The sequence below is a fragment of the Cyprinus carpio genome, chromosome A23 (genome assembly GCF_018340385.1).
Source record: "Cyprinus carpio isolate SPL01 chromosome A23, ASM1834038v1, whole genome shotgun sequence".
NCBI classification, from domain to species: domain Eukaryota; kingdom Metazoa; phylum Chordata; class Actinopteri; order Cypriniformes; family Cyprinidae; genus Cyprinus; species Cyprinus carpio.
In genome coordinates, this window is record NC_056594.1 from 1916586 (window position 1) to 1942963 (window position 26378).

The window sequence follows — 26378 nt, forward strand, 5'->3', positions numbered from 1 at the left end:
TACCATCAACAATACACTTATTTGTGTCCAAACAGACATGAAAGAGAGCAGGGCTGCAGTTCTTATATCAGAATAATGACAGCAACAGAGTTATTTCATTTTCATAATGTTGTGTTTGATCAGATGCCAGGGAACAATATGTCCGAGGATCAACGGAAATGTCATGCAATGCTTTATGGTTTAAAACTCAGAGTCTGACTTTGAGCTTGTTTTTTTTGTTGGAGATTTGAAGCAACATGAGTGACAGACATATTGACGAGGTTGAGATGCTCAAATGAACAGTGCAAACATTTAGAGAACGTACACAACCAGTCAAAAGTGGAGTCAGTAAGGTATAGTAAAAAGTATAGTATAGTAAAGTATAGTAAAAAGAGTAATGTAATAAAATATAGAAAAAGAGTACACAGACGACGTGTAATTTATTTCTGTGATATATGTATTGTGTTATGTACTACATATTGTTATATGTTCTTAATGTCATTAATGGCAGATGTTCTGCAACTTGCATGCAAGTGTGTTTGATAGTCTGATCTGACACAGCTGTGATCTGAGTTCATGGCCTTCAGCAAGTGAAACTGTTCTGAGCTGATAAATTTAACCCATATGATAACTAGTGCTTGCCTAATAATAACTCCAATGCAATTCTTGATATCTCTAAAAGTTAGTTTATTTATTTGGTGATCTTTGCATGTTGTTGTGCTTCCATTTGCAGCCTTTTGACCAGTTTTTATGTGCTTTTTGTTTAATACAGAAAATTGGGGAGAGCGAAAAGGAGGATAGAGAAGGTCAGTTCTGAATTGAAAACATTTCATCACAGGTCACATCTTCAAAGTGCTCCTGTCATAAGCAATCAAATGTTCTGTGATCTCAGAGTAAAGAGCTCATTGTGCTACGAAAACACTGCAACTTTCTCAAACTTTCCTCCTCATGGAATTTACAAAACTTCTGACCTCAGACACATACATTTATAAACGATACCTATTACTCACTGAGATAATAAAGATGAAGCAGGACAGACGCAGTTATTCCTAAACAACACAAGAAAAGGTCCAATGTGGTCAAAGCCTGTGCTGTTTCTGATTGTGTGTAGCACCTACTGCTCTGCAGATCCTTAAAAAAAAAAAAAAAAAAAAAAAAAAACAACTAGTCATTTTAGTCTGATTACAATAATTTGAGAGTCATATTTCAGCAATAATGTTTTTTTTTTTTTGTTTGTTTTTTGTTTTTAATCCATCACAATATTTTGCAGGAGAAAATGTAAAATGAACCCTTAAAGAATTTCAGCAAGGAAAAAGAAGTGGCTAACACCCGGTATCTAGAAGTGCTCTGGTGAAGAGTGAAGCCTCTCTGTTTAACTGTGCTCACAGTGTTTGATGACCCTACGTGAGCAGAGTGAGGGGACAGCTGTCTGAAACCAACATACTCACAAAAACACCTGCAAGACCACACAAGTCCTGAAACAAGACTCAAACCAAACAGAGGTCCTAACTGCTGACAGATCCGCTTCAGTCTGTCTGAGCCAGATAAATACATCAGTCACACGGAGCGATAACATCTCACATGCAAAGCAGAGAACTGAAGCATCCGTACCGGTTTATTCTACAGCATTAATATCACATAATGTGCAATTTCAGCATTTAAATGTGCTTCAATAATCAACTTTAATTTAGTAATGTGCTTGAAAGTGTGCACTTAAAATATAAAATTATCTACAAAGGAATTAAGTGCTAAACTGTCAAGCAAATACTGAGTTGAAATTTTACCTCTTTATCAAAAGAAAACAAAACATTGCTTGTCCAAAAATAAAAAAAAAATAAATCAATAATAAGCAAATTGCACGCAATCTCTCATCAGTACAATACAATTGGACATTTTATTTTTGAGAAATTGCAACAATAATGCTCCTGAACTTAAGTTTTATTCAGCAAAGATGCATTAAATTGATTAAAAGTGTCAGAAAAATACATCAACAATGTCACAGATTTATATTTTAAATAAATGCTGAATTTTCTATTTATCAAAGGATCCTGAGAAAATGTAACTGTTTCCACAAAAATATAAAGCAAATGTTTTCAACATTGATAAAAATCAGAAAATAATCAGAAATTATTGAGCAGCAAATCAGCATATTAGAATGATCTCTGAAGGATTATGTGACACTGTATGTATGTATGTATGTATGTATGTATATATATATATAGCATATCATTTTGCTAATTAAAATGAGACTTTTTTTCATATTATAAAATCATAAACACTATTTTTTTTTTTTTTTTTTTGACTTAGTAGAGAAACATGACCTGGATGTGTTCTTGGTACATTCTGTGAGATTCAACCTAAAAGACTGGTAAAAAAAAAACATAATATCAAACTTAGCAGTCTTGTGTAATCAAAATATTTAAAAAAATATTTCAAACATCTTGATTTGGTACAACCATGAAAAATATACAGAATAAAATGTATAAACCCTTTAAGTGTGCACATTTATAAATAATATTATAGACTAAGTTTCTTTAAAAAAAATAAAAATAAAAAAAATAAGAGAACTACTAGTAGAGTTAGTGTTAAAACACTAACAGGCACTACAAAAACAAAATAAAAAAAAAATAATATATATATATATATATATATATATATATATATATATATATATATATATATATATATATATATATATATATATATATATATATAAAATATGATATTTTCATTTCATATGAAGCGTATCACAAAGTCTTTTGATTATTGCTGATGGTGTTCTGCTGAGATCTAGCGTGCACTGACCAGGGAGGCGATGTGGACCAAAACGGAGAGCACATTACCGGGGTACGGGTGCACATAGACTGCCAGGGCAAACTCCACGTTTGGGACCTTATGAACCCCTGTGCTGTGAACGGCTTCCATGATTGGCCGAACCTCTGAGAAAGGAAGGTGCGGGGGAAACCCAGATATCTGAAACAGAACAATGAGAAAACTACATTAAAGCACTGATTCACTGCTGACTAGATGGGCTTTCAGTCAAATTTGGTTGTCTATGAAGTAGAAAGGCGTTTTTTGTGTGTTTTTTTTTTAACAGCTATAATGCACTGGGCTTGATCCGAAGCACGATGTGTGGTTTTAGCAAATAAACAGGTAGATCTGTGTGATTGTGTTTTTGTCTTTACTATCTTCATTTTAATGTAGAAATTTAAACTGTCCTTTTGCTTTAAATCTCTTTTGCACATAATGTATAGCATAGATACATACATTCACTATATTTGTATTTTGTATATTATTTCATAGCATTTTATTTGCACATTTGTTTGCAAGAAAGCATTGGGCAGGACGTGGAATTGTGAGTTTTTGTCAATAAAATAAATAAAATTGGGCTTTTATCCAATTAATCAAATAAATAATCGACCAACTAATCAATTATTAAATACTTGTTAGTCGCAGCCCCATTGAACATTGGAGAAATTGTTATTGAACATCTCGCTGAGCGTATTTGACCTAAGAACAGCTATATTAGCTGACAGCTTGTGCAAACTGTCATTTCTAACAGAAGACTCACCCTGTATTCTCCCAGAAGGCTTTGCAGCTTGAGGCAGTGTTCCTCAGCCATCTCTCGTCCTCCGCTCAGCTCTAATTGTGGCAGGAACTGACGTAATGTAGAGATGCAGTAGCGGTTCCAGCGCATGGGGTGACGCGGCCATTCCATGATCTTCTCCCTCAAAACCTTCTCTATCCTACAGCACAGGAGCACAGAAGCTCATTTCATCAGATATGTGTACCTAAATGACTGGTGCGTGTTTGTTAAAACTAACCTGTCTTGTAACTCAACAGCAGCTGCTCTGTCTGTGCGCCTGTACACCAGCCCCTCCGACTGAAAAAGTATTTTCTGCTCATCAAGGCTACATTTATTTGATCAAAAATACAGTAATAGGGCTGTGCGATACATATCATCTACGATAATATTGTAATTGTTGTTTAACCGATATGCGATTTGACATTATCAAGTATACCGCAAAAACCAAACAAAACCACACCCAGAGAGTGCACGCAGACACTAAGAGATGTAGGTTACACTACTGAAAATTCAGCTTTGATCACAAGAATAAATTACATTTTACTATATATATCCAAATAGTAAACAGTTATTTTAAATAGCAATAATGTTTCACAATATTACCATTTTTACTGTAGTTTTTATCAAATGAATTTAGCCTTGGTGAGCAGAGTGTTTTAAAAGCATAAACATTCTTACATATTCAAAACTTTTGACTGGCTGTGTATTTTAAATTGATTGTAAAATGTATTTTTGCACACATATGAAGTCAAATATGGTAATTGTGATTTTTTTTTGGCGTGCAAATTTACTAAGGTTGTCTGAGCTGATCAGGCAGCCGATGGTCTGTAGGGGGCGGAATGTGTCATATTGTCCGTAGTGCTGCCCGGTGCTGGGATTCCAGATCAGATAGCGGTTCTGCTGTAGGACCCTAAAACAATGACACATAAAAATACAGTGTTTTCATGTCCATCTCCACTGATTTCCACTGAGGTTTGATCAGCAGCAGAGATCTGTGATCTGCCACCTTCAGTCTTATAGGTGCTTCAAGCAGCGTGATTGGCTAAGAGGCCTGTCACTCACCTCAGGAATGGCGATGCCTATGATAAGCCACGCCCTTTTCCCCATTGATAGGAAGTAGTTACAGAGCAACACAGCATGCTCCTCCTCATCTCCAGCTAGCAATGCAAGGAATTGCTTAAACAGCATAAATCAGACAACAGGTATATAAAACACAATCTCACAGAATAGAAACAAACATCCATGGTTACTCACATCACACGTGCTCCATAAGTCACAAACCCCTGTGAAAGACACGCTGTCTGGAAGAGAAGGAATTAGGGGCACATATTGCGCAACTAACTCCTGAGGAGAGACAGAACGAGAGGATGAGCGGAGACACAGATGAGATGGTGTCCGACAGTGTGCGGACAGACCGTGGTCTCCTGAGGGCTGTTCGGGAAAGCGTCCAGCAGCTCCTGCGGAGGGGTCAGAGGCCGTATAAAGCGTGTGACGAAGACGGTTTTGGTTACTGGCTTTAGTAAGGGTTAGTAATCAATTTTATCACACTGGCATGATGCTAACGCATATAATGTTTAAGCGTTTTGATGATACTTTGAAAAGGGTGTGTATTTTAATGTTTATGCTTGTACAATGCTTTGCCCTATAGACTTTCACCATAAATAAACATGATTCAGACTCCAAATATGTTACCTTTACTTCCTTCATCTATTAAAAGCAGTCCAAAAAAAAAAAAAAAGAGACAAAAAAGAAAAAACAATATTGAACAAAAAGAATCAAATAGTTACTTCTAAAAGTTATTTTGTTTATGAAGATAAAATATAAAATACTTCAGCTTCAGATCTGATTCTTATCCTCACAGATTTGACTGCTGTACCTTTTCTCTGATGGTGTCTCTGTGAACCAGCTGGGGTTCAGTGGTGAAGAAGAGGCTGAGGAAGGTTCCTTCACCGTCATATCCACCTTCACTGCCCAAACTGTGCTCCTTACTGTCTCCCAGCAGCACTGGAGGAGTGGACACTTTAAACGTCCCATCAATCTAAACAAACAATACACAGATCACAACCAGCCAATCAAATATAAAAGACATATATTCAGCCAGCCTATCAGAGGGGAGCAGGATTATTTTAGAGCATACTTCCATTCATACTTGAACACTATGGAAAGTAGAAACTGTCATGTGGTTAATCATGAATGAGCCACAGTGTCTGTGTGAAGTTTTAGTGTTTAGTGTCTTGCCCGAGACTGCAGGTAGATGGTGCTGAAGGGGATCTTGATGGAGCCGAGCCAGTGTCGCTCTATACAGGTGTGAATACTGTTCCCTCTCTCCCGCTCATCCTGATACAGTTCACTCAGCTTAGGAAGAGAGCTGTGGTGACATGTAGAGTTTATGATGTTATACTGACTTTTTCATGTCAGTACTCTAGGATTTAGTCTGACCTGAAATGCAGAACTATCTCCTTGTTCCAGCAAGGGTTTGGACCCTCAGCGGTAGACGTCTGAAGCACTGAGCGCTGGATAGACACCTCCACAAACGGCCTGATCAGAGGCTACAGTGCACATACATGTATACATACAGTTACAGTCTAGTATTGTTACAGGTAAAAGTACAGGTATGGTGCAGTGATGCAGTCGAGCTGTTACCTGTCTGAATGGCCACTCACTGCCCTGTTGAGGTGTTTGGGACGACACAGGAGCTGTAAACGACTCTGTAAATGATCGCCCAGACTTAGCCGACACAGGGGGTTTGCTGAAAATACAACAAACAATACATGAAAGAAAGTGATCACTTAGTGTCTTCTTATTGGTCACTTTTTCTGGAAGTGTACAGGTACCTTGTGTAAGGTCTGCGGACGGGGATGTCGTATCCTCTGACGATGCTGACCAGGAGTTTGATGTCTTCATCTGAGAGGTTCTGAGCCGTCACCTTCTTCCTCTCCTTCCTGCGAGGCTTCAGGGACCGTTTGGGCTCGGCCAGTTTGAACAGGTTCCAGCCTAACACCCTGAAAGAGAGTCAGCTGAGAGTCAGTGGAGATATCCCATAACACACTCCGGTATTAGTGAGGGATTTGAGTTAATGTTCACCATGAACAATAGACATCGAGACAGGACTTTCTCAGCCTCACATACAGTGCATTTGTTTAAAGTCTCTATTTCTATCCTGAACACAAACAAACACGCATCTGCTAACAAAGGTTGATGGATGAACATGTTCCTGATGGACAGTCAGTCAGTACATTAGTGACGGAGATGCATTAGTGACTCTTTCTGTAGGTGACATTATACCAGTAGATGGCGACTCTTATGAGTGAGTCAAATGAATCATTCACTCATTCATCATTTACCAACTCATAAAAAAAATTCATTCTGGAATGAAATAAGTGACTGGGTCTCATTCACTAACTCTGCACATGCATGAATGTATGTGTGCCATTTTCATGCCCAAATCATGATTTATCAACTTTTGTGCTGAAAGTGAAAAACAGCTATAAAGGAAAGGTTGTGGAAAGCCCTTATATGGAGAGGATATGGGTGTTTTACACAACGCTGTGTGTTTTATGCAAATTACTAGCCTGGGGCAAACTTTTTCATGATAAGTGTTCCTGTGTGTGTGTAAATATGAACAATCTACATAATTATTGATGAATGAGAGCCACTATCTTTATGAGTGAGTCATTGAATCATGCACACAACTTATTTGTTTGAGAAAATATTAATTCAGGAATAAATTCCCACTGACTGCTCTAAATTTGTTTGGAATTACTTTTGTTGGTGGAGCCAACAAATATTAACTTTTATTAGTGAACTGCTGTATGCAAGCACGATCATGCATGATACCATTATGGCTGTGAAAGCTAAAGCAGAGGATATTATCTTTCAGTCTTTCAGTTCCTCACAAAACTTGAATGATTTTATAATGTTTTAGAATATTTTTGTTCCTTTTGGGGTCTGACAGTCCCTGGTCAATATATGATTTCATTGAATGGAAAAGAACAGCATGAACATTCAGCTAATCTTCTCCTTTAGTGTTCCAAAATGGAAAGAAAGTTGTATGGGTTTGGAATAACATGAGGGAGAGTGAATAAATACATACATGAGTAATGTTGCTCTAAACATACAGTATCAGCACTCACCAGCAGATCAAACTCACAAATGATCTCTGAGTGTGTGATCTCCACATTAACACACACATACACACACTGCAGTGTGGGACTACACTCCTCTAACACACTTTACACTGACTAACTCTACAGAGAGTGGCACCTCATGAACACAATGATCTGAGGGGAGGAACACAAGAAAAATTAAGGAATACGGAAGAATGAAAATAGAACAGATGCTGGGAACCTTGTCCTCTGAAACCAAATCGGACAGGATGAAATGATGCTTCGATATGAGGAAACGATTAATGACGGATTCCTGCACCTGAGAGACAAACACAGAATTTGATTTTAAGGGTCCTTTGCTGCAATCCATACATACCACATTTATCCTACTGTATATATAACTCACATAAATGTCCACTGTCTTATATATAATTAAAATATAAAGAAGACAAAACACACAAAGATATCTGGGGTAAGATTTTTGTTTCAAAGAAATGTATATTTTTATTCAGCAAGGATGCATTAAATTTACCAAAAGTGACAGTAAAGACATTTATGTCACCAAATATTTCTATTTCAAATAAATGTTGTCTTTTTAAAAATCCGGATACCAATGAGGTATCATGGTTTGTACAAAAATATTAGACAACACAACTGTTTTCAACACTGATAATAATCAGAATCATGTTTCTTGAGCTGTAAATCAGTACATCAGAATGATTTCTGAAGATCATGTGACACTGAAGACTGGAGTATGCTAAATGATGTTGAACATACAGCTGCGCATCACAGAAATAAATTACAGTTTAACATTCTTATAGAAAACTGTTTGTTGTCATAATATTACTATTTTTACTGTAATTTTTGATCAAATAAATGCAGCCTTGGTGAGCAGAAAATATTTTTTTTAAAAACATTAATAAATCTAACAGACTCCAAACTTTTGAAGGATAGTGTAAGTAAATCCATTTCACTCATCACCCACTCTTTGCAGATATTTGGCCACAAGGGCTCGATGTGCATCAACATGTTCTTTGGTGTCTCGCCCTCCTTTAGTCTCTTCTCATAATCCTGAAACAAGATTATGACACAAAGACAGTGTTTCTTTTAACCCATATTTAATTAACTCATGAACTAATTACCGGTACATACTTCCTTAAAAGATCCACTGCACTGCATCTGCTGGAAAACTGGCTTTGTGCTGTGAAAATGTCTTTCACAGACATCTGCTTGACACTAGATGGTGTTACAGTAAATAATAAAAATGTACTTTTTTTTTTTTTTTGTCTTGCGGTACAATTTTTGACTCCAGCCTGGACAGTCTTATTTGTTTTTTTTTATTTTGAAGTCACTGGCGATTCATCCAGTCTGAACAATCTTAGGACACCCACCACTTGCTCTGATCATTGTTTCCCAGAAGTTCAGTAAGACTGTTATAACACTGATTGACACAGGAAGTTTTCACAGAGGTTAAGTGATCTCACCTGGAACACTTTTTTGGAAATCTCCTGCTCCACGGACGGGACGCATTTAAAGTGACGGAACTCCTTTACGAGGAGATGGAAGCGACGGGAACGCTGCAGTTCCTCATCGGTCAGGAAATTAAACTACTCTTGAAGCTGCTCCAGGCGGAAATATTCAGGCACTGCCAGGTGTCCACCACTCACCACCTACAGAAACAAAGAGAGACACACCAAGACAAAAGACAGCGCTCTTGAATACTAGAACTCTTATTGGTGTTGAAGTCAGTTTTTAAACTATACGTTGGAGAGAATCCTCACGCTCAGATGGCTTTCTAGATATGCTAGAGACTTAAAATGAAACAATGGAAAACAATTATGGTGGAGGTACATTATCCCTTACTTAATGTCATTTGTCTGGTGAAGACCTGTATAGAGAATTCTGGGAAAAGTACCGAGAGTAGTTGTATGATGGAAGCATTGTTGGGGTCATTGGGGTCAAGGCGAGACTCAGCCACCCCCTTCTCCAATTTCTTCATGTCGTTCAGCCGAGATGCTCCAATATATGCTATAGGGTCCATCTGCCTGAGACCACTGAAAAGAGAGAAAACAGCGCATCTTATCCAGCACAACTCTAAATAATGCACTAATGAAGGGCTGGATCTCAGTTTGGCTCTCTGACCTGTACATACCCCCTCCAGGCTGACTGGATGGGGGAGCGAGGGGGACGTCATCTTCCCCTACAGCCCATGACACGCAGCAGGAGAGCTTCCCTGACGTCAACAGGGTCTGCGTGTTAGTGCCGTCGGCCTCGAAAGAGAACAGAACACCTACCACAAACAAGATATGAAACAAACCGAAGGCTGCATCATTCCACTTCATTACTCATGACTGTGGTGCAATAGCTATTTAGGAAGGTTTATAGAGGAGTTTACCACTGCCAACCCCCTCATGGTTGAACGTGACTCTCTGGCTGCTGCTAAACTCCATCTCCTCAAACTGTGTACTGCCGGTGAGGACGGAAGATTCTGGAACCGGCACACACACCTCAGTCAGCTGGGAGGAGGACGAGCCGACACTCTCAAACACCTGCGAGATAACAACCAGAAGCTCAAAGACACATACAGACAAACGGCAATGTAACTGTGCATAAGCACACATAACCCTGTACCTGTAGTTTGATGCTTTCTGGCAGGTTCACTACCTTGAGGTTGAAGATCTGACCAAAGTGAACTCTGAAATCCATGTTGAGGGTTCGACTGTCTGTTCTGGAAACTTCTTTATCGTTGTACAGGACCTTAATGAAGAGGGCACGTTTGCCACATCCTCTCTACGAGCAAACTGCACTAGAAAAGACAAACAAAACCACAATTTTTACATTTTCTGGAGAAAATTTGAGTGTTTATCTGGGCAAAAGTCAGGGTGTTTCCAGAGAGTTGTTATGTGTTTTCCAGAGTCCAAGTTTCTAAAGGCCCACCAAACTTACATCAAAGAACTAGCAGTGATTAAAGTTGACTGTGGGGTCGGCTCATGTTGTCTGCATAATGTCCAAAGAGTTGCACTTAAACACACCGCAAAAGATTACAGCCAATGGCCACCTAGCATGAGAGGAAATAACTTCTTGAACTTCTTTTCTTCTCAAACACTGATTCACTGAATGCTAGTTAATAATAATAGTGTTGCTTACATTAGCAAACACAGTTAAGTATTTAACTTTTTAGAAACAGTCACTACCTGAAGGTCTGAGGTAAGTGTATCTGTGTGTGTGTGTGTGTGTGTGTGTGTGTGTGTGTGTGTGTGTGTGTGTGTGTGTGTGTGTGTGTGTGTGTGTGTGAGACAGGCCCGGAGACAGTGAGTTCTGGATCCTGGAAGCCTTTTCCCGCACTTGCTCTTCCAGGTCACCTATGTCTGGTTTCTCTGGAGGTTCTGGCTTCTCTGGCTCCTCACCCAGCTCTTCCTCACTTTCCTCATCCTCCTCTTCCTTCTCCTGCTGTCTTTTCTTTTTCTGCTTTTTCTTCAAAGCTTTCTGAAGAAATCAGAAACATATTGTTATCATCTCAATCTGATTTCAAAGAGGATTACGAATGCATAAACGGTAGTTTTTTAAGACATAAGTGAGTATTAATACTGACCATGATTTGAAGCAACAAAGAGACAAAATCATTTATTTTAAATTAATGACTTGAGGGGACATACGGCTGGTGATGCATTTTTTTTTGCGCTTTATGCACATGTGAGAAACTACCGATGAGAGGGCAAACAACTGCATCCCATGTGTAATAAGGCTCTACGCTTACATTTCTTAATCTTATGTCATCTTTTATGCCAAATTCATAAATTTACATTAATAAACATTTTTAATTAAAAAATAAGTACAATTTAAATAATAAAACACAATCAGACAATGACAAAATATATTATTGAAATCAGTATAAAAATTCATCAGAGATGAGAGGTTGTATGAATGCATTTAAATTCATAATAACATTATGAGATTAATGTTATAAGAAAATATTTTAAGAAATATTAAATTATTTAAATAACTGAAATGATCCTTTGAAAATGAAACTAAAACTGCCAGTGGGTAACGGCAAGTCACTCATTTTATCACTGAATCATTCATTCAGTTGATTCCTTCGAACAGCTAATTCATTCAGAAACGAAGCAAGTGACAGTCTCTATGAATGGCTGAATGAATCATTGACTCACTAGATTCATTCAAAAATGCAGATTCATTCATAAACGAAACACCACTGCGTTGCTTGAAGATGTGCAGCAGCTCAGCTGTGACTTTGTTTGAAACAATTTTCGTTGACAAAAATCAGGCAACAGTGTTCATAAAATGTAAGTCAATTAGTATAAACTTCTTGTTTACTTAACTGTTGTATAAACTCAATAGACCATTTGCAAACTCCACTTATAATAATTAAACAGCTGTCACTCACCTCAGTTCATTGTGATCTCCATTATGATCAGTGAAGCAAACGAATATCTTATACACATCGTGTCTATACTTTGCTTGTTATAATGAGAAGATTTGCGAGTGTACTGTAGAGCCCTGTGGTAATACCTGTTTTCTCTTCCAGGATTTCCATTCCTCATGTTGTCTTCTGTATTCACTCATCTTCCTCTGATAGTCTTGCTCTGCCTCCTCCTCCAGTCCTCCTTCTCCCTGCAGAAGCCACTCGTGTCATGAAATGCAGCACAAACACAGATTCAGACACATACGAAAGAAGCCGTACCTCCTGATGAAGAGTTTGAAGGGCGAGTTGGTGAATCTCTGGAAGTCTCTCAGAGCTTTGAGCTCCTTACACACTCTGATGATGCTTTTGAGGAGAGCTCTGTCCTTCTCCTGCTCCACATCACGCAACTGACGGTCATGTCTGACGATACAGGAAGATACCAGGAATCAGTTTAAATGAAACAACGATAATAAATATAACAGGCAGAGGTGATTAGAAATTTCTTACCTCACTTCCTGTTTCTACTCAGCTATCCTCTGCTGGGACACCTGACTCAGAGCCTCTCCTCTGTGAAGCTCCAGCATATTATGAATTATTTCCTCAAGCTGTTCAGCTACACACACACACATTCAGAGTGAGTTTGAAGAACGGTAGGTTGAGAACAGGAAGCTTGGTTTTGTTGGCACTTCTTCAGGTTACCTTATCAGTGAGGAGTCGTGTGAGGTTCTTGTGCTGTCTGGTCAGGTGCTGATCGTACATCTGGGCGAGACGGGCTGCCAGCACATGTTCACGGCTGAAGAGAGGATGATGGGAGAAGATGAGGCCGGATACATCTACATCCAGCAGGTAGTCTGCCTGGGGGTCGCCCATTCCAGCTGTGTAGAGGCTCACATGCTTCGACTTCAGAGCCTGGGACAGAGCAAACACCATTTCATTAATTCAATACGCAAACAAATTTTCACAAACTTTTTTTTAGTGAATAAAGTAAGCTTTACTTTAAGGAAATGAGTGCGTCCCACTGTTTAAATTGTTATTTATCACACAACTCCTGTGTTAAAATAACTGGATGGCATCTACGCTTTTTCACATTACTTCCTTTCCCCAGGATAGTTAACCTGAAGTTACTAGAGTCTGCAAGATCCAGCTCCAGCCGAGCATGAAGCTGCTATCTGACATTTACAATGTGCAACCTGTGCCATGCAACTAATGACCTGTTCACTGCTGGATGGACCTCCAAGACTCCCACAACTCCGTCTTACAGTTCAATTAATGTAGCAACATATCTGCCTGCCATTATATTTGAACCGTATAGCCAGAGGAGACGGTAATTACACTTGACGCTACATCAAATGGTTATTAATAGTAATTATAAATAAAACCTAAATTGAAATATGTATATATTAGTGCTGTCAAATGATTAATCGCATCCAAAATAAAAGTTTTTGTTTACATAATATATATGTGTGTACTGTGTATATTTATTATGTATATAGAAATACACATTCATGTATATATTTAAGAAAAATGTTATGTTTATAGATTAAATATATTTATAATATAAATTATATGAATATAAATTTATACATGTAAATAGTAAATATATGTAAATATTTTCAAAATATAATGTATGTGTGTTTGTATTTATATATATACTTAATAAATATACACAACACACACACACATATATTATATAAACAAAAACTTTTATTTTGGATGCGTTTAATCGTGATTAATTGTTTGACAGCACTAATATATATAGTATATATATATATATATATAAAAGTGGGACATGTTTGAACACATTTTAACACCTACTCCATTGTAAAGTTTAGGATCAGTAATATTTTTTATGATTTTCAAAGAAGTCACTTCTGCTAATCAAGGCTGTATGTATGTGATCAAACATACAGAGAGAAAAAAAAAACAGTAATATTGTGAAATATTATTACAATTTGAAATAATGGTTCCCTTTCAAGGGAACTTCGAACTGCGTCCTCTAGGGGTCGCTATGGGGAACACCTCGTCGTGACCCGTGTCTGAAGCATACAAATGAAAAAAACACCAACGAGTTGGCCGGCGACAGCCTCTGACGTCACTACCGGTGCGACTATAAAACAGGCATCGGGAAAACACGTCATTCTCTTCTTCGTCTTCACTGACTGTTTTGTTTGAAGCGTGCATCTGAAAGAAACCGGTAAGAGCTCTCTTTCTCTGTCTATCATGGCGACTACTAGCAAGCGTTTAGACAATGTATGCATCCGTGTCGGCGTTATTTGACACCTGATGACACACACGATCTTTACGTGATTTGTTTGGGTAAAGAGCACGCACGCGATGTCTTTGAGGAGGCAATCTGCGTGCATTGCGAGCATTTTTTCAAGAAAAAAGCTCCGCTCTCGTTCGTCTCTCTTTCCGAAAAAAAAAAAAAAAAAAAAAAAGGCAGCCATCTGCTTCCCGCGGTTCAGGACCCGCCGCTGCTGAGGCACGGAGGAGAATGAGCTCGTGAGAATTTCAGGTGGATCTGTCTGAATGGTTAAAAGAGGGATTTTCCCTTTCGCGCTCAAAATGGCGGCGGACGAGAGAGAGCCTCGGGAGGATGATGTTATATCTTTAACACTTTCTGATACTGAGGTTAGTGCTCTGCTGGGTTTTTACCCTGGAAAAGCAGGAGATATTTGAGGATGGTGAAGAAGCTGAGGCTGAGCCTTCTCAATTCTCCTGCCCTGAGGATGTAGAGCTGTTGGAGTTTATGGATCGCGCCTCGATGAGCGTTATCTTTCCGACCATAGCCCTCCAGCTCAGGTGAGCCTTCCATTTCTGCCTGGTCTCTATACAGAGATCGAAAGGAAATGAAAGAGGCCGTTTTCTTCTCGCATCCATCGGTTTCAGCATAAGAGTTTTGCCGACATCGAGGCGATGCACGAAAAATGGCTATGAGAGGATGCCCCCTGCAGAAAGAGCTTTCATTCTGCGGGGGAGACATCCTCTCTTAATCTCCCTCCTTGCCATCTAAGCCCCTTCAAGCAATGCATCTTGCTTAAATGGCAAGGCATACGCAGCAGCAGGTCAGGCTGTGGCTTTATTGCAAAATAAATGCTTCAAGCATATCAGACTGATCTGCTGAGAGACCTGGATAGAGGCGAAGGCCTTTTTCCTGATCAGGTAGCTGAGCTGCGCCGCACCACAGGCCTCTCTCCGGGCTACCAAGCAGGCCGCCTCTGCCAAGCGCAGGACTATGTCGGCCATGGTGGTAGCGGAGAGACTTCTGTGGATGAACCTGGCAGACATCGGGAAGAAAGAAAAGGCTTTCTTCTCGATGCTCAGGTTTCGCCTTCTGAACTTTTCGGTATTTCCATTGAGATGGTGATCGAGAAGTTCGGGGAGACGAAGGCGCACTCCGCTGCTTTCAGATCCTTCATTCCACGAAGGTCCAGGTCTGAGCCCGAACAACATAGGGGTCCTGGCCTGTCTCGATCTGAGGATCAAAGACGGGCACAGAAGGCTAGTGTCGCGACTCACGCTCCTCCCCCACCTGCGGGCAGGGTTAAGAGGAATTGTGGGTCACAAGGGGGTAAGCAGAACCTAAGGGATGTGATCCAGACGAGGCAGCGTTCTCGTCTGAGTCAGAGTGATACTGAGGTATCTACTCGTTCCCTTTAGGGATTTTTAACTTCTGCTTTTGTCCTCCCCTTCCTAATTCCCCTGTAACCACCAGCTCTCCACCTGATCGAGGTTAGGTGGAAACCTCTAACGCATAACAGTCTCCTATGCTGGACCTATAATGTTTTTGGCTGGTTCTATGTTCATAGCAACCACCTTACTGATGGTCCGGACTAAAAGGAGGCGCCCCTTGAGCGGGGCTCCAGCGCAGGAGGGTGGGAGTATAAAAATAACCCTTTCTGTATATACTTATGTGTAAATTGCTGGTGGTTATGTGTCTACTAATAAACTCTGTGAGTTTCCTTTGCAGTGCTCAGTTACAGTGTTTACTAAACACTCGTCAGCACCAGCCATCCGGCTTCATGTTCCGGTATTAGGCGGCTGAGATCACAGGTTTCTGCGGGAGCCTCCTTGATCATCAGGCCTGGCACAGCACTGCAGGGAATTTCATGGATGTCCGGCCAGGTCACCCTGAGGGGTCTCCTGGCCGCTTAGGTGCTGTCGCATCCAGCGGGAAGTGAAGGTGGCAGTTACAGAAGTCTTCTTGTATATGCTGCCTCAGGTGATGCTCCCCTCGCTATAGGTTTATAAAATTTGAGCTTGCCTCTCCCGTGCGGTTCAGCGCCTCTGCGATGCTTAGGAACCTTTAGGTACACACGCTAAGCTCTGTGTACTTTCTGAAAGCCACATGGTGGTCAGTGTGCACGTGAACACTTTGCGCACTTTCTAAAAATCCACGTATTGGTAAGTGTGCACGCAAGACTCTGCGCACTTTCTGAAATCCTGTATGGTAAGGGTTACGCGCTCCGCCTCGTTCCCTTTCTTCAGATGATTAGACCTTGGTTCCTTGGGCTCCATTCAGCCAGTGTATTTGTTTATACACTTCAAGCATCGCTTCCCTCAACATGAGGGGCTATTCGGGCAATTCTCGTGGTAGTTTAGCAGCGCTCCCCTTTTCCAAGAAGGGTCGCCTATGAGCGTGCTTCTCTGTATTCAGGAGTTCTCCTCTCATATGAGACTGAGTTCACTGTTTTTCCCAGAGCGCTCCAGCATTATTTCCACGGATCGAGTTGATGACTCTCAAACATACTTTTTGAGATGCACCATTCCATCTATGAGCTGCTCTATCAGAGTGCCACGAGAGCCCTTCCTTAGAACAGTATTTGAAAATCCATGATATGGTAAGTGTGCACGTGAAGTCTTTGCACACTTTCTGAAATCCACACTGTGGTAAGTTCGCACGCTAGTACTCTGCGTTCTTTATAAAATCCTATATGGTGAGGGCTTCGCGCGGTTGCTTCGTGCCCTTTCTCGAGCTGGTAAAAGCCCCGTTCATCTTGGGCGCCACTCCACCCATGTATCCTCGGATACCTATCTAAACAGGGTGTTGCTACTGGAGATCTGTTGAGACAGCTCCTTCAGCAAGCTTTTGCGGAAGCAAGCTGTAGCCCCTGTGTGACAGGCTAGACTTAGTATAAAATGCTAGGTTCCTAGCTGTATCCCTTTAAAGGAATCTTTCCTGATTCCAAGCCTTTAGCTCTACCACCGGGCCGAGGCCCTAACAATTAAGTTGGGTATGTAGCTTAGGCCTTTGGCCGTAAGGGGTATTGTCACAGACAGCCGTCTAAACGTCCCGGGGGCAACTCCCATTGAAATGGTAGAGTTGGTACTTAGTGTTCACCATGATTCTGGCCTGCACTCCCCTCAGCATGGCGGCGTGGGTATACTGTTCCCCATAGCGACCCCTAAAGGACGCAGTTCGAAGTGCCCTTGAAAGGGAACGTCTCAGGTTACGAATGTAAGCATGGTTCCCTGAGTAGGGAACGGGACACTGCGTCCTCTAGCTCCCTGCCATGCTTCGGACGCAAGCTTCAGACGAAGAAGTGAATGACGTGTTTTCCCGATGCCTATTTTATAGTCGCACCGGTAGTGACGTCAGAGGCTGTCGCCGGCCAACTCGTTGGTGTTTTTTTCATTTGTATGCTTCAGACACGGGTCACGACGAGGTGTTCCCCATAGCGACCCCTAGAGGACGCAGTGTCTCGTTCCCTACTCAGGGAACCATGGTTACATTCGTAACCTGAGACGTTTTCTATTTTAACATACTTTAAAATGTAATTTATTTCTGTGATCGAAGCTGAATTTTCAGCATCATTACTCCAGTCTTCAGTGTCACATGATCCTTCACAAATCATTTATTATATATTTATTAACAATGATGGAAACAATTGTGCTGCCTAATATTTTGGAACCTGTGATTTTTTTTTTTTCTGGATTATTTGATGAATAAAAAAAGTTAAAAATAATAGCATTTATTCAAAACGTGTACATTCAACACTACTCCTCTTTTGTCTGTCTTGTGCAGTGTACTGTGCATGAGGACTCGGTATACTTCTGTCTTCTCATTGTCCATCAGCCATGTGCTCCTAGTGTCTGCTTCATGTTTCTCATTTTCACTCTTTCATGTTCTGATGGCTTGCATTACCAAAACACTTCATGTCACTTAGTTCCACATGTCTGTGAACACTTAACAGAGTGCTCTTCTTCTGGCTCACTTTTATTTGCATGCAGGTCTCATAACACACAAGCACCTCTAAGATTTATAAAGCACACATGGCTGAATGAGTGTGTTATCATTCCGTTCTGTGTGTGTTCGTGCACATGAGAACGTCTGTTACATATCTCCGGTTCTGAGTTGTGTAAGGCGTGACAGGCACATGTGACCTCGCTGCCTTGTCTCACAGCAGAACCCGTGACATCATCACACATCTGGATCCCATCTCCCTTCTCACACCTCTCATCTCCACAAATATTATTGGCAGTTCATATTGCCTGGAAACAGGCTGCATGGAGCATATTAGCACCAAAAAGCGCTAGTAAACATTACAGGATTGCATTTTAGCATTCAACAGCATAAAGAGCCAAGAGTGGATGGCCTGATGTGTCTCAGACAATGACAAAGATTAAAAATAAATATAATCATTGAGAAAAAGAGCGATTTCTAACACATGGAAACGTGAATTTTAGAGCTGAGCAGAATTAGAAAAGGAATTATGTGCTATGAGATGTTATGGTGTGTTCCAGACCTATGAGGTATTTCCAGGTTTCCCATGACTCTGGTTCCCTGGAATTTACGTCAACAAATGAAAATGGGTTTTGTGTTGACTTTTAATAATTTTTATGTGGGAATGAAAACACAAATGATTCTTCATCTCCAGCCTAGTGTTAGAGGTCCAGTGCCTTTGGTTCATAGAAAACTCTCTTCCAAAACCAGTGCATTTAATATGAGTCATGTTTCATTTGAATTACATAAATCATGCAAAACCTAATCTGGCAAAAAACTAGTCTGTTTTCATTGAAAGTACTCATTGTAGTAGCCTGGGAACAGGGATAATGGCCAAATCTACACTATCAGCTAGGAGTGTGAGATATGTAGGGTATATGATACTATCATAAATATTGTTTTAATGATATTGGGGGCAGAAAAAGCCCTGTATGTGTTTTTGTTTTATATGTATATCTTATTATATAGTTCAGCAACATCACATGAGCAAGAGTGCTGTTTTTCCCCAATATCAGTACAACTGCAAATGTGATATTGATTTTATACAACAGTTCAATAAAAAAGTTAATATTGTGAGTTACTGCGTTCTAAACAGACCTAAAGCAGAACCGTTGCACATCTCAGTGTAGCACAGCAGTGTTGTGTTACTGAATAAATCCACATTTTCAACTAATCGGCTGAGCAGATGATTCAATGATCCTTTCATGAAGAAGAATGACTTTATGATTTAGGAGTTAGTTTCATATTTTAAGTATCATTTTACTATGTTATCATTTTATATTTGAATACGGACCTTTTTTGTAGAAAACATCCATTTCATAGCATTACTAATGAAACTGTTATTGCATTCATGCCACCTCTGAGCTGCATTAAACAGTATGTGTGATTATTCTGAACAGTTTGTGTTGTGTTATTCGAAATGGATTTGTTGCTTAAATGTAGCAATTGGACAGAAAATGATGATACATACATTTAATAAGGTTAGAAAAAAACAGCACAAAAATACAAAAAATATAGTCTAATTATGGTTATGGATAATTAGATCTCTGACCTTTCTGTAGGCAGTCTGCAGCGCTGGGTCCAGCTCATCCTCCAGGATGAAGAGAGGCGGTCTGGACGAGGACTCTTTGATTAGCTCAGGCAGAGCAATAATACGCCCATCATCTCCAAACCACTTCCTTCCCTGCAGAGATCACAAACACTCACATTACAGACATCAGCATTTGTAAACAAATTAGTTTTTTACAGTATATTTTGTATAAAATGAGGTTTTATGCTCTTGCCCAATTATGAATTTTTTTACACAATTCCTTAATTACCTCAGCCTGCTTCAGGATTCGGTTTTCCAAAATGTTCTGATTGGTCAGGCAGACAGGTGGTCTCTCCCCCACATACAGCCGTTCCTCCTCCAGGTGACGGGAACTGTGTGATGCATGGAACAGTGATCATCTGAAGAGTGCTGCTGTTTCTGGACCTGGCCTCATGCTGGGAACAAACAGCGTCTCTCGCTCCCTCTGCAGTCGTCTGCTGTAGCTTATATATTCTGCCCTCCTCACTTCCAGGAAGTCCTGTGCTGATTGGTCAATGATGAACAAATCCTCCTCCTTGTCTTCATCCTAAACAGTGATTGAATTACATTAATGGTAGTTGATATAAAACTTCAAGCAGTGTAGCAAGCTATATTTCAACTAAAACCAATTTTGTAACATTATAAATGTCTTTACAGTTGTCATTTTGATCAATTTAATGCATCCTTGCTGAATAAAATAAAACATTTCCATTAAAAACCCCAAACCTTTGAAGTGTAGTGCATATTACAATATTTAGTTTATGGTCACATGAAAACAACTGTATATGAGATCATGAATTAAAGACTGAGCCCTGCTTTAAATATGACCATATCAGAACTATTTGGGTTTACATAACATTAACATTTTTCTTTGCAATTCATCCACTATCATTAGTCTATTTCTAAGAGGTGCTTACATCTCTGTCGAATCTAGTGAGAGTGTCTCTGTCTCGTAGACTCTGTAGACGGCTGGCAGGCTTGATGAGGCTTTCTTGCTCTAGAAGACTAGCAGCTTTAGACTGAAGGGACGACACAATGATGAATAATGAAATATTAAGTATTCTGAAATATACTGTCAATTACATGTTCTGTTTCCCTGTCACTGGCCCCAGATGACCTCTACCTTTGCTGCTCTCAGCTTCTCAGTCATGCGCTGTCTCATGGTGGTCTCTGATTGGCTGGATCCTGGCCTTATCACGGGATGAGGAGGAAGATCTAGAGAGATTGTGAGGATGAGAGTGTTGTACTCCAGACACTTACTGCGTAAAAGTGTTTTTTTTTTTTTTTTCTTGTTATGTTGTTTATTTGATCTTACATGACAACGATGCTTATAATACTACTTCACAAAAAATATATATATTTAATATAAAAACAAAAATGTATATACATTTTTAAAATCATTTTGTACAGTCGGGAAGTGTGTTTTCAGACTATCCTGTTACACTAAAACCAAACTGTTCACTGCAGTATTGTCTTAGTCATTGATGCAATAACTCTTTTTTTATAAACACAAAAAATAAATAATTATTAAAACAAATGAATAATAAATACATATTTAATAATACCGTCTATTATTATAGAAAATGTAGTGATATAGAAAACTTTTTATAGACAAAACCAATCTTTTATTAATCACAGTCTGAGTGATGCTATCTTAAACACGGCACAAGATATTATTAAAGATTCTATCATTTCTAAAATACATCCAAATAGATATTTTACTTCAGACCAGTTTCAATAACAAACCTTACTGTTTTGATTTCAACTATTTATTGGACAGTAGATTTTCAGATTATAAGATGACTAAAACCTTCACTGGAGAACAAGGATTTCTACTGCAGCATGTGAGCAGGCATTCAGTTTAGTGGAAGAACAAATCTGACCTCATTCACTGTAACATCTTCCTCTGTGCTCCAGAAAACATAGTCCTATGTGTTCTGCAGTAAAGCTGTTGGGTTGTTTTTCATTTTTCATCTTTTTCTAAAGAATGCAAAAGCAACCAATGTGTAGATTATATTTCCACATTCTGCACTGGAAGTTATTTGATCTTGTTCAGATGGCTGTACTCAGAATTCAAAGAGGGTGTTTTCGGGATTCTGAGCTTTGGCTTCCATATATTTTTCCCAAATGCAAAACACTGTACTGTTGTTGCATTGCTCATGTGAAGGCACTGATCTTAAGTGTAAAACATTTTTTACTTTTCCATCCTATGACAGAATCATCTGTCTGGCAATAACAAATTTTCCCACTATTTCTCATCCCTTTGGTGACACATGGAGTGGATTTACACACTAACATTCACTTATGAATTACAGGGACACATTGGTCATAAATATAACATAAACTTTTGAAATTAACCTTGAAACAAACGTCCCCTTTTTCTTCTTATTATAAACAGATTTTAATATATATATATATATATATATATATATATATATATATATATATATATATATATATATATATATATATATATATATATATAAATTTTTTTTTTTTTTTTTTTTTTTTTTTATAATGTCCAGCATATTCAAAATAAATATTCTGTTACTCTAACACCCTCAAAGCCACAGCGCTTTAGTTCAGCTCAAGGTCTCAGAACAGTCCAGATGGTTGAGCTGTTTCCTCTGTTTTCATTTGTTTCATGGTTTCGATTAGTTAATTTACCTTGTTTGTCAGCATACTTAAGTTCTTCCTTTTCCTATGTTCAGGGTCCGCTCTCGTTTATGGTGTTGTATACTCTTGTCTGTTCTGTTTGCCAGTGCATTTTGGATTAAAGACTGTGTGTTGATCACTACTTCGGATTCCCTGTCTTCCTGTCCACAACACTTACGTAACAATAGGATTGTATATACAACAGTGTCAAAAAGGATCTCACTTTTATTTTTTATGATAGGTAACAAAATTTTCATTTTCAGTATTCTGCATCAACTATATAAACGGTGATTTTTTGCAAGTTAGAGGCCGTTCACACTGGACACGTTCTTCTGTTCAAAAATAGCAGAGACACACAGGGGTTGGACAATGAAACTGAAACACTGGGCAAAATAGTGTTGGAGGTTTCATTGCCAATATTCAATAATTGCATGTTCCACCAATAAGAGCAGAGTGTGAAGGTTGAATTAGCAGAGCAATAACACAGTTGTACATAAAATATTGCAATGTACACAACATAATGAAAGACATATCAGAGTTCAAAAGTGGACAAGTTATTGGTGCGTGCCTCGCTGGCGTATCTGTGACTAGGACAGCAAGTCTTTGTGGTGTATCAAGAGCCACGGTATCCAGGGTGATGTCAGTATACCACCATGAAGGATGAACCACATCCAACAGGAGTAACTGTTGATGCAAGAGGAAGCTGTCTGAAAGGGATGTCCAGGTGCTAACCTTGATTGTATCCAAAAAACATGAAACCCCAGCTGGTCAACTAACTTCAGAATTAAATGTGCACCTCAGCTCTCCTGTTTCCACCAAAACTATTCATCGGGAGCTCCAAAGGGTCAATATACATGGTCGGGCTTCTGTAGCCAAACCTTTGGTCACTTGTGCCAATGCCAAACATCGGTTTCAATGGTGCCAGCAGTGGATATCTTGGGTTGTGGACAATGTAAAACATGTATTGTTCTCTGATGAGTCCACCTTCACTGTCTTTCCCACATCTGGGAGAGTTACGGTATGGAGAACCCCCAAAGAAGCTTACCACCCGGACTGTTGCATGCCCAGAGTGAAGCATGAGGGTGGATCAGTGATGGTTTGAGCTGCAATATCAAGGCATTTCCTAGGCCCAAAACTTGTGCTAGATGGGTGCGGCACTGCCAAGGAATGCTGAACCATTCTGGAGGACCATATGCACCCAGTGGTTCAAGCATTGTACCCTGAAGGTGGTGCCATGTATCAGGATGATAATGCACCAATACACACAGCAAGACTGATGACAGAGTGGTTTGATGAACATTTTTTTTTTTTGCATGAGTTTATTTGTATTTAACCAGGGACAAAACATTAGTCTAAGAAAGAAGAGATGTCATGTGCCAGGTTATAGCAAAAAACGCTAATTTCCACCTGCAGTCCCTAAACAGATACATTACATTTACAAAAGTTCATAAAATATGTACAGTATTATACAAGGAAACATTACTTCACTCACATCATAAAAACACTCTCCACTTCATGAATCTAACACTCACTCACTCACATTCTACATCGTTCATATCACAGTCATTCAGTGCTTACAGGTTTGCTTTATTAATAGCCACTGTTTGGTCAGGCGTGTAAATGTACTACATGAAATAATTTCGTTTGGAAGAGTGTTCCGAAGGCTCGCTGCTTTATAAGAGAACGAATGTTGACCATAAGTGGTTCTACATCTTGGAACACTGCACTCCCCTCTGACTGTTGACCGTGTGGCTCTATAAAGTCTCTCTGAATTTAGTGTGACAAATTTTCTCAAAGGGGGAGCAGTGATATTATGGATGATTTTAAATAGAACAGAAATTTGATTGTATTTAATGAGGTTTTCAAAACTCAAAATGTTATATTTACTTAGTACTTTACAGTGATGGTACTGACGAGGCTTTTTATCATGAATTTGTACTGCCCTTTTAATGATTCAAGTAATTTTAATGATGTTTTACATGCCTGAGACCAACTAGACATGCAATACAGAAGATGCGGAACAATCATAGTATTGAAATATATATTTGAGGCTTCCGTAGTTAATTAATTTCTAATATGTTTATAATTCATAAAATTAAATTTCAATTTATTACCAAGTTTTTTTATGTGACTTTTAAAACCCAAATTCGAATTAAGTATTAGACCTAAATATTTTGTTTCCTTTACATTTTTTATTTTTTGCCCATTTACTTTAATTTTTTTAGTTAGTTGTAACTTATGTTTATTTGAAGAAAACACTGAGACCGTTTTATCAACATTTAAGGTCAGACAAGACATCTGCAACCATTCTACAACTTTTTGCATCAATTTTGATAATTTGTCAGCAACCTCCATCTCGTTTTCCCCAAAAGTGAAGATCACCGTATCATCAGCATACATGATTACGTCAACGTCCAAACACAAACGTAGATTGGATGTTATTTACTTGTACACACTGATGTCGATCGCTCAAGTAAGATCTTATCCAGTTTTGGGTGTGCTCAGAGAGACTATATTGATTTAATTTACTATAGAGTATCTGATGATAAACAGTATCAAAAGCTTTACGCAGATCAAGGAAGACTGCTCCCACCACCCTTCCATGATCCACATATGCCCTGATAGTTTCCAGGAGGTAGCAAGATGCAAAGTCTATAGAGTATTTACGTCTGAAAGTCAAATTGCATTGGATATAAGAGAGCTTGTGATTCAAAGTGGGTAGTAAGTTGATCCGCCACCGTCTTTTCGAGTACTTTTGACAGCTGGGAGGATGCTTATTGGACGATAATTGTTCATGTCTTGTTTGTTCCCAGACTTAAATATAGGGGTAACAATCGCAGATTTTAGGGCTGCTGGAAAAATACCCTCATTAATCGATTGACTGATCATTGTTGTCAACGGATCAGAGAAGATGTCCTTATATTGTTTCAGAAAAGAAGTATCAAGTCCATAAATATATTTTGCTTTGCTGCTATTTAGCACCGTAATTATTTTTTCAACTTTAGTTTTAGTTATTGAACTAAGATTAAAATCAGATTTGCCATTGATTATGAGAGGGGGATGAGCAATTTGAAAATTCTGAGCTAGATTTTGGACAATGTTTAAAAAATATTCATTAAAATTTGTTGCTATTGCAAAAGAGTCATCAATAATTTTTCCATTTATATTTAGACAAATATTCTCACATTTTGACTTTTCTTTTCCAATCAATTTAATAATAGTTTTTGCATATTATTCTACTATTACCTTGTGCATTTCTAATGATTTCAAGGAAAAAACTGGCTTTGTCCTTTCTAAGCTCAGCTGTAACTTTATTTCTTTGACTTGTAAAGGAAAATCGATCCGTTGTTAGTCCTGATTTCAGAAATGTTTTTAGCGCCACATCTCGTTTTTCATCATATCCCAAATAATTTTATTGAGCCATGGCATATTTCATTTTGCATGTCGCTTTCTTTGCTTATTTTTTGTATATTTGGTTAAGATGTCATTTACAGCCAACATACTGTAAGATCATGACAGCCCTGTACACAAGATTTTTTCTCCAGGATGTCTGCCCACTTTTTCAACCAGTTGTAAATCTTTCTTTGAAATGCATGTGATACACATTTTACTATTCATTGGATTTTCGTTTTTACACCTTGTTTTTATCAATTTTCTAGCTACTAGGGTTAAATTGTGATCAGACATACCTGTAATTAGATTATAAGTTTTAATTATTCTCTCGGGTTTATTTGTCAATATTAGATCTATAAAGGTTTGGGAAGATCTTGTTATACGAGTTGGTTTATTTAATAGTTGTGTCATGTTTCTACATGATTTCTAAAACCAATTTAAAT

General features: G+C 38.8%; 1 pseudogene; it reads right to left on the reverse strand.

Annotated features, from left to right (window-relative positions):
* Positions 1-2677: 2677 nt before the first annotated feature.
* LOC109071469 lies at positions 2678-24942 on the reverse strand (annotated as a pseudogene).
* Positions 24943-26378: the final 1436 nt, after the last annotated feature.